This window comes from Artemia sp. Qi Xiang Cuo, chromosome 19 (genome assembly GCF_049724085.1).
Source record: "Artemia sp. Qi Xiang Cuo chromosome 19, ASM4972408v1, whole genome shotgun sequence".
Taxonomy (NCBI): Eukaryota; Metazoa; Arthropoda; class Branchiopoda; order Anostraca; family Artemiidae; genus Artemia; species Artemia sp. Qi Xiang Cuo.
The window spans coordinates 14,235,604-14,242,753 of NC_142812.1; the positions used below are offsets into that span (position 1 = coordinate 14,235,604).

The following is a 7,150-nucleotide window of genomic DNA, read 5'->3' on the forward strand; positions in this document are numbered from 1 at the left end:
CTATTTTGGCCACATCATCAGCAGCACTGGAATTGAACCAGACCCTGAGAAACTCCAAGCTATCAACGAGATTCCTACCCCAAAATCGACGGAGGAGCTGCAGACTCTTCTTGGGATACTGAACTTACAGTCAAGATACATCCCTAAGCTGGCAACATAGAACCAACTGTTAAGAGAGATGATCAAAGCTAAAAGTTTGAATGGAAAGAGCTCCACACCACGTGTCTCAACCAACTCAGAGAATCCATAGTAACCAACCTGGCTTTCTTCAACAGCTCTAGCCCAACCCTTGAGCTGAGATTTGATGCCTCAAAACACGGACTAGGAGCACAAATCTCCACAAGCAACAAAGTATTCACCTACGCGTCAAGATCATTGAGCAAATCCGAGCAGAACTACTCGCAGCTGGAAAAAGAACTCTTTGCCATGGTCTATGGCTGCCATCATTTTCACAAGTACCTATATAGAAGGAAAATAAAGGTCATCACAGATCGTTGACCACTAGAATCCATCTTAACTAAACCCCTCTATACAACACTACCAAGGATTCAATGCCTGATGATGTATATAGCCTTATGACTAGACTTTCACGTACCAGGCTGGTGTGGAAATCCCCATCGCAGATGCACTCTCAAGACTACACCTTCCAGACAATGACAAAGAATTACATAAAGATATCGAAATCCCCGTACATTCGTTTGTGAATCCATACCCAGAGCACGCAGCAGAATTGAGGAAATTAAACTTGAGAAGTTGAAAGATCATGAACTCAAAACGCTGAAGACTGTAATCTTGAAGGGATGGCCCAAAAACAGGAGACAATGCTTGAACACTATAGTCCGATACTGGAGTATTTGCCAAGATCTTTCAATGCACAATAACCTGATCTTGAAATGCTCAAGAATCGTCATTCCTACCCCTTTACAAAATGACATCTTAAAGGGTCTACATTCTGCTCATTTGGGGATAGAGAAAACCAAGCAGAGTCAAAATGATTATTTACTGGCCAGGTATTGGAAAATACATTGAAATGTTTGCCCAAAGATGCAATGCCTGCACTCAGACAATCTTGAACAATCAGAAAGCACCAATGATTCCCATGCCAATCCTGTCACTACCATGACAACACGTGGGGTCCGATCTGTTCAAATGAAATGGGAAGCATATGCAATAACGGTCGTGAACTATAGTAGATATTTAGAGCTGGACAACCAAAACTTCAACAGCACAAATTAAAAAATCGCGAAACACAAAGGCCAGTTTGCATGGCATGGAATACCAGCCCTTCTCACTTCAAATAACAGGCAGCACCTTAGTTCCAGCAAATTAACCCTATTTATGAAAAACTGGTGCATCAAACATCAAGCCCTTATCACCCAATGGCAAACAGACTTGTCAAGAAATACATTCAAACCTGCAAGAGAATCTTGAACAAGTCCATGATCAGTGGATAGGATCTGTACATTGGCATCCTAGAATACCAGAACACTCCCATGGGTGGTATGGTGGCACCAGACAAGCTACTCATGAGAAGGTAGCTGCAGTCAGTCTTACCTGTCACGCAGAAGCATCTAGAGAAGAATTGTGCTAAAAGGAAGCTTTTGAACATAAATAGAGAGATCTAAATTGCAACAGAAGGAGTACTAAAATAGGACCACCAAATCCCTGCCCAAAATTCAAAAAGGGTTGAGAGCAAGTGTACAGGTGACACTTAGCAGTCCTAGCAGAAGAGAGGAACCATTGTTGAAGTATGTTTGCAGCAATAACTGTACAGACTTAACACCAACAACAGATCAACATAACAGGGTTAGACTCTATTGTTGGAAATCAGACAAATCAATCCATTCAGAATCAGAGTATGAAAATGCAGAAATCACTCAACCACCCAATGTATTACCCAATGACAACCCTACTGAATGCCCAGCCTCACCCAGCTTGGCATCCCCCACTGAAAACAGTGGAAATATTGTCACAAACAGTGGCAGAGTGATACAAACAAGATCCAGTAGGACAGTAGCTAAGCCCAACAGACTAAACCCATAGTTAGACAAACACCTATACAGCAATACAAACCTATTTAGTGATATAGTGATATAAACTTATAGTGATACAGACAATATCTAGTAGGACAGTAGCTAAACCCAACAGACTAAATTTATACAGTAGCATGTTCAGGAGAAGGAAAATGTAGCATCCTACTGAGCTTGCTTGCTTAATAATTGCTTGTGTGTTTTAGTGTTGTTTTGCTTTGCATTGCTTGTGTGTTTACATTGTTTCATTTATAGGGTCTCGGGTCTTATTAAAGAATCAAATTGGCTTGAGTGCTACAAATTCTACAGTCTGTACATAGAGGTATCCTCTATCATGTCTTATGCTGACAGAATTTTTATCTCTGCATACATAAGATCTGCCCAGGGGTGTCAGATTTACCCAAGACTAGGGGGCAAGTCCAACCCCTCTGATATGGTTGCAGTAAGTGCAGTAAGTCACAAAAACAACAAAACTTGTGAGCTTTCTAGATTGTGGACAATATTACTATTATGACCAAGACCAACATCAAATAGTTTTATTGTGCCAGCAGTTCCAGAAAAATTTTGGGACCAAATTGAGCAGAAAAAAATCTCAATAAGGGGTCAGAATTACCCAAGTTCATCCTAATACATTAAAAGTTTAGTAAATCAAATTAACTCTTACAGAGTTGAAATCCATTCAAAATTACAGGCAAATGAATAATGCAATACCTGGGGCAATTAGTAGGCCTATAGAGCTTGGTTCAATTATGAGATTAAGCATCCTCAGCTGGGCATGGGGTTTGGGGAAGTGAAGGTGGGGTATGTACTGCAGCATTAGTGGTGAATCTGGCTGAAAAAAAAAAACAAGTGTATATGACATTTACCTATGCCCAACCAAAAGATTGTTTATGCTACACTGCTGTCATGTAAAGGGATTCATGGCTGACAATTTTAGCAAAAGTCAAGCCCCAGCATTTATATTTATGATTGTTTAATGTATGTTTATTGCTTATAATGTATTGTGCAATGTTTTTAAATTCACCAAGTAGCATATTTCTTAAATAGTTACTTTTCTTCACTTCTGCTTGAATAGCACCTACTCCAATAGCAACCCCTCTTCCCCTCCCCCCTATAAAAATATTGTAGCCATGCCCCTGTCTTTCTATGTGTTTTGAATTTGTGGACAAAGACCAGATATAAAATCAATATATTCATTTCCTAAAACTACTAAGTAAATAAAAAGTCTGTAAAAACACCACTCTGCTGTGTGGCAGTATTCAATCTTTCTGCACCATTTAAATACAAGAAAAAAGAAAAATATTGCATGAAGCTGCAATAAAAATACCATTCATTAATAATTTTTTTTTTGAATGAAATGGTTTTGCCAGGAATGAGATTGACCAAGTACCTTCTCCCTTGCATCAACTACTGGAACAGTAGGAATCAAAGCACCATCTTCATCAACTAGCCTATGTTCAATGTTTTAGAAAAAAATGATAGAGGTTGTAGACAGTTTTGTTTCACCATGAAGATACCAGTTAATATATATTGAACTTTCTTTTTAAATATCACTGAATCACATCAAGTCAAATACTTGCAACAAAGATCGTGTAGCTTTCAACCTGATCAAATTCAATCACAATAAGTATAAAATAAGACTTGCTGGAAATTAAAGCAGATGGATGGAATGACAAAGAGAGTGACAATTCTTAGTCAAGGAGGTGAGAGAGATCTTTAAAACATACAATCTAGACTTAGACTTATACATTAAATATTTGCAAAGGGCAAAAATTGTATTGTTGTGCAGCCCTTCCATAAAAGTAGGCCCTATACAAAATAAATTAAAAAGGGATTGCTGAAAGCAAGACATTAACCTCTTACAAAATTCTTTGGGAATTGTTTTGGGAGGGGGAAGGGGGTTGTCATGCCTCTAAATACACCACTGACATGAACTACATAAAAAATGCATTTCACAAGAAAATACATCACTGCCTCCTGCTGGTATTCACTATTCAGCTCCTATTTATTTAATATTTTATCTCTATTTTTAAATGATAATCATGGTTCTTCCTCTCTAAAATACCACAATAAAAACCATCTTAAATTTTGATTTCTATCTATGGGATGGAAAATACTTTTATCTTAACAGTTTATGGTGGATCGTAAGATACAGAGATTTATAGATACATGAGATACAGGGGCCAAAATCTACCCCCATGTCAAGATTGATTAATAAAAGGTAAAGTGCATGCAAATTTTAGGGACCAACCCATATTTTCTGTAGATGCAATACAAGTCATCTTAAAGACAGCACTGACACAGATATACAAACTCCCTATTCTGAATGAAAGAAATATCAACACCCCAAATTAAAGTAAAATCCTTTTGTCAAAATTTAGGTAGGCTAGGTAGTCTATAGACTTCCCATGTCATGTATATATTTCACAAGCCCCAGAAATAGGACCAGTTAGAAATAGTAGCTTGATAGTACCTTTCCATGTTATGCTTCACAATGCTAACTTTCAAAACCCAAATTTAATCCCCAAGTTTCAAATGTAATGTAAGCTAGCCTACATAGAAACAAGTTTAGGTATATTTTCTGTTATTCATATTATTGACTTTGAATAAAGTGAACATACCACTTAATGCCTTTTTTTATGCTCTTCAAATATAATAATCACTTTTGCAAAAAATTAATTTTATCCCACCCCAATATATACCAATTCAGGGTTTATATTTGCACATTAGGGGGGGGGTTAAAGTTTAAACTTACCTCTCATTTGCATCATAAACAAATTTTACCCTTACCTCCTCCCCTACTCTGAAAATATATACCCTGAATTGATATATATATAGAATTGGGGGTAAAATTCATTTGCTTCAAAGGTGACAATTATATTTGGAAAGTGCATAAAAAAGGGGGTTAAATTCTGCATAAGCTACTTTTGCCTATCTTGGAAAGGGGCTAGGTTAGGAAACTAAAACTTTCAGGGTTGGGTTTACAGATCTTGGAAAGATGCTAGGTTAGGAAAATGAAACTATCAGGGATAGGTCTACATGCTAGAGCATGTCCTGGGAGGGTGTTTAGAAGTACCTACCTTGACTTCTTCTCCCTCTAGAGGGTTCTGACCTTTAAAAATGTTTGTGTTATAAAAGTGAAACCTTTCAAAATAGATCTTCTGCTTAAATGAAGTACAACTAAAAATATTTCATCTTCAAAACTTTGCTCAATCCCAACTTTTAGTTTTTAGATATATGAAAAAAAATTTTATAAATTTTGAAAAAAAAACACACTAATATGGCTTAAAATTCTATTGAATTAACACGAATTACCATTTAAGAGCTAAATCCAGAGAAGAAGAAACTGATAACTGAAAATTTAGATATATTGTTTTTTCAAAATTTCAATAGGTAGGCTATACAGAACATTCATGTAGCCAAATTGCAGGACCCTCTAGAGGATGAGGGAGTGGAGGCAAACACTTCAAAATACCTTCCCAAGACATTCTCTCTGAAGTTTCATTTTCCTAACCCAAGGCATTGAATGGTATGCTCACTTAATTTGTAGGCCAAGTCATTAATATGAAAAACAAAAATTTACCCATGTTTGTTTGTTCTAGCAATAGTTTTAGGGTAAATATTTATGAAATCATATTAGCCTATTGAATTAGGAATAAAGTGAATACACCATTCAATGCCTTTTTTTATGCTCTGTTGATTTTGAATTAAAGCTATCAAGTATTTTGCAGTAGGTTGCATCAATACATGGCTAATTGTAGACAGAGAAAAGCCAAGACAGACAGTCCAAGTAATTGAGAGGCAAATGTTTAAATGGTTGGGGCAAGGTTAAATGGCAGGAATACATGGTTTCTCTCATTGGGCACCTTCTTGTTTGTTAGTTTTTGGAAAGGCATGCCTGCCTAGAGTCTCAGGTCTGCTGACCAAGAATTACAAAATTGACATAAGACCATTAGAGTTAGTTTTGCCTTTATGTCAGGTAGTGAGTCTAGCAAATAAGAAATAACTAACAAGCATTAGTTACACTAATTACTAAAGTATTCCAGAAAGTTACTCATAACAAACAAACCCTGTTTTTTTCATGAAAACTGAATTTTGGCTTAGCCTATTGCCTAAAACTGCAAGCAAAGGAAGTTTTCCATGCTTTTGTGTTTTCACAAAATCTGGGCCCTGAGTGTCATATCATAGTTATTCTGTTTGTGTAAGTATTTGTCAGTACATTCTTTTTGGTTGAATATTTTTGGTTTAATTCCCAATGTTTACAATTTTTGATTTTCTTGTTTTATTTCCTCTTGCTGGTTTGTTGGATGCCATTCATGATTCTTTTCTCATGACATTCTGTTTAAGCCAAATAGAAGCAAATTCTTTTGGCAGCAATTTAACAATTATTATTTGAAAGTTAACAGATTGTTTTCTTGGTCAATATCTACAAAATCATATTATTGAGTTAGGAATAAAGTAGTCCCCGAAGCCGCGCCACGCCGAAATGACGGCGGCGATTGTGTGATTCAGTTTCGGCGGCGGGGCGCCGCAAATTTTTTGGCGGTGCGCCGCCGATTTTAGACCGGCGGCGCGCAACGGCGCGCCGATTTTTCTAATTAAAAATAATAATAAAAATTCCACTTCACCAAGCACGTTCAACCTCGATTTTAGTAAGGATTTTTAAATGGTTGGCTAAGAACATACAAGAACAATATGACAAAACAGGAATTTTTTGGGCCGTGCGGAAAGTGTTTATGTTCACCGTCCATCAGACCAAGTAGAATTTCTCATTTTTAGCCACTAGACCCAGGGAAACCTATGTTGTGTTTATGTTTCACATCGCATTGTTCCTATAAAATCCCGTGTTTAGTCATTTCCTTCTTGTTAATGATTTGGGCTAATGTGTGTATGACTTTCAAAGTTTGAAGTTCAAACTTCTCCTGTTCATCAAATACATACGAAAAGGAAGTGAAAAAAAAAAAACAAATAACAACATCGAAAAAACACTGTATACAAATCAGATACCATGGCTTAACAACACCAACAATTTTAAATAAGCGGTTACATCACTTCAGTTACAATTGATATAACAAAAGTCAGTTTGTTTACTCTGCCTGGAGCCATTGATCTTTTTGTAG

General features: G+C 36.7%; 1 protein-coding gene across 1 annotated transcript in view; it reads right to left on the reverse strand.

Annotated features, from left to right (window-relative positions):
• The window catches only part of LOC148940527 (uncharacterized), a 32,433-nt gene extending 25,951 nt beyond the window's left edge, over positions 1–6,482 (reverse strand). Inside the window, exon 1 of the transcript XR_016143401.1 lies at positions 6,100–6,482. The gene's annotated coding sequence lies outside the window, so the exon portion shown is untranslated. The remainder of the gene's footprint in view (positions 1–6,099) is intronic.
• Positions 6,483–7,150: the final 668 nt, after the last annotated feature.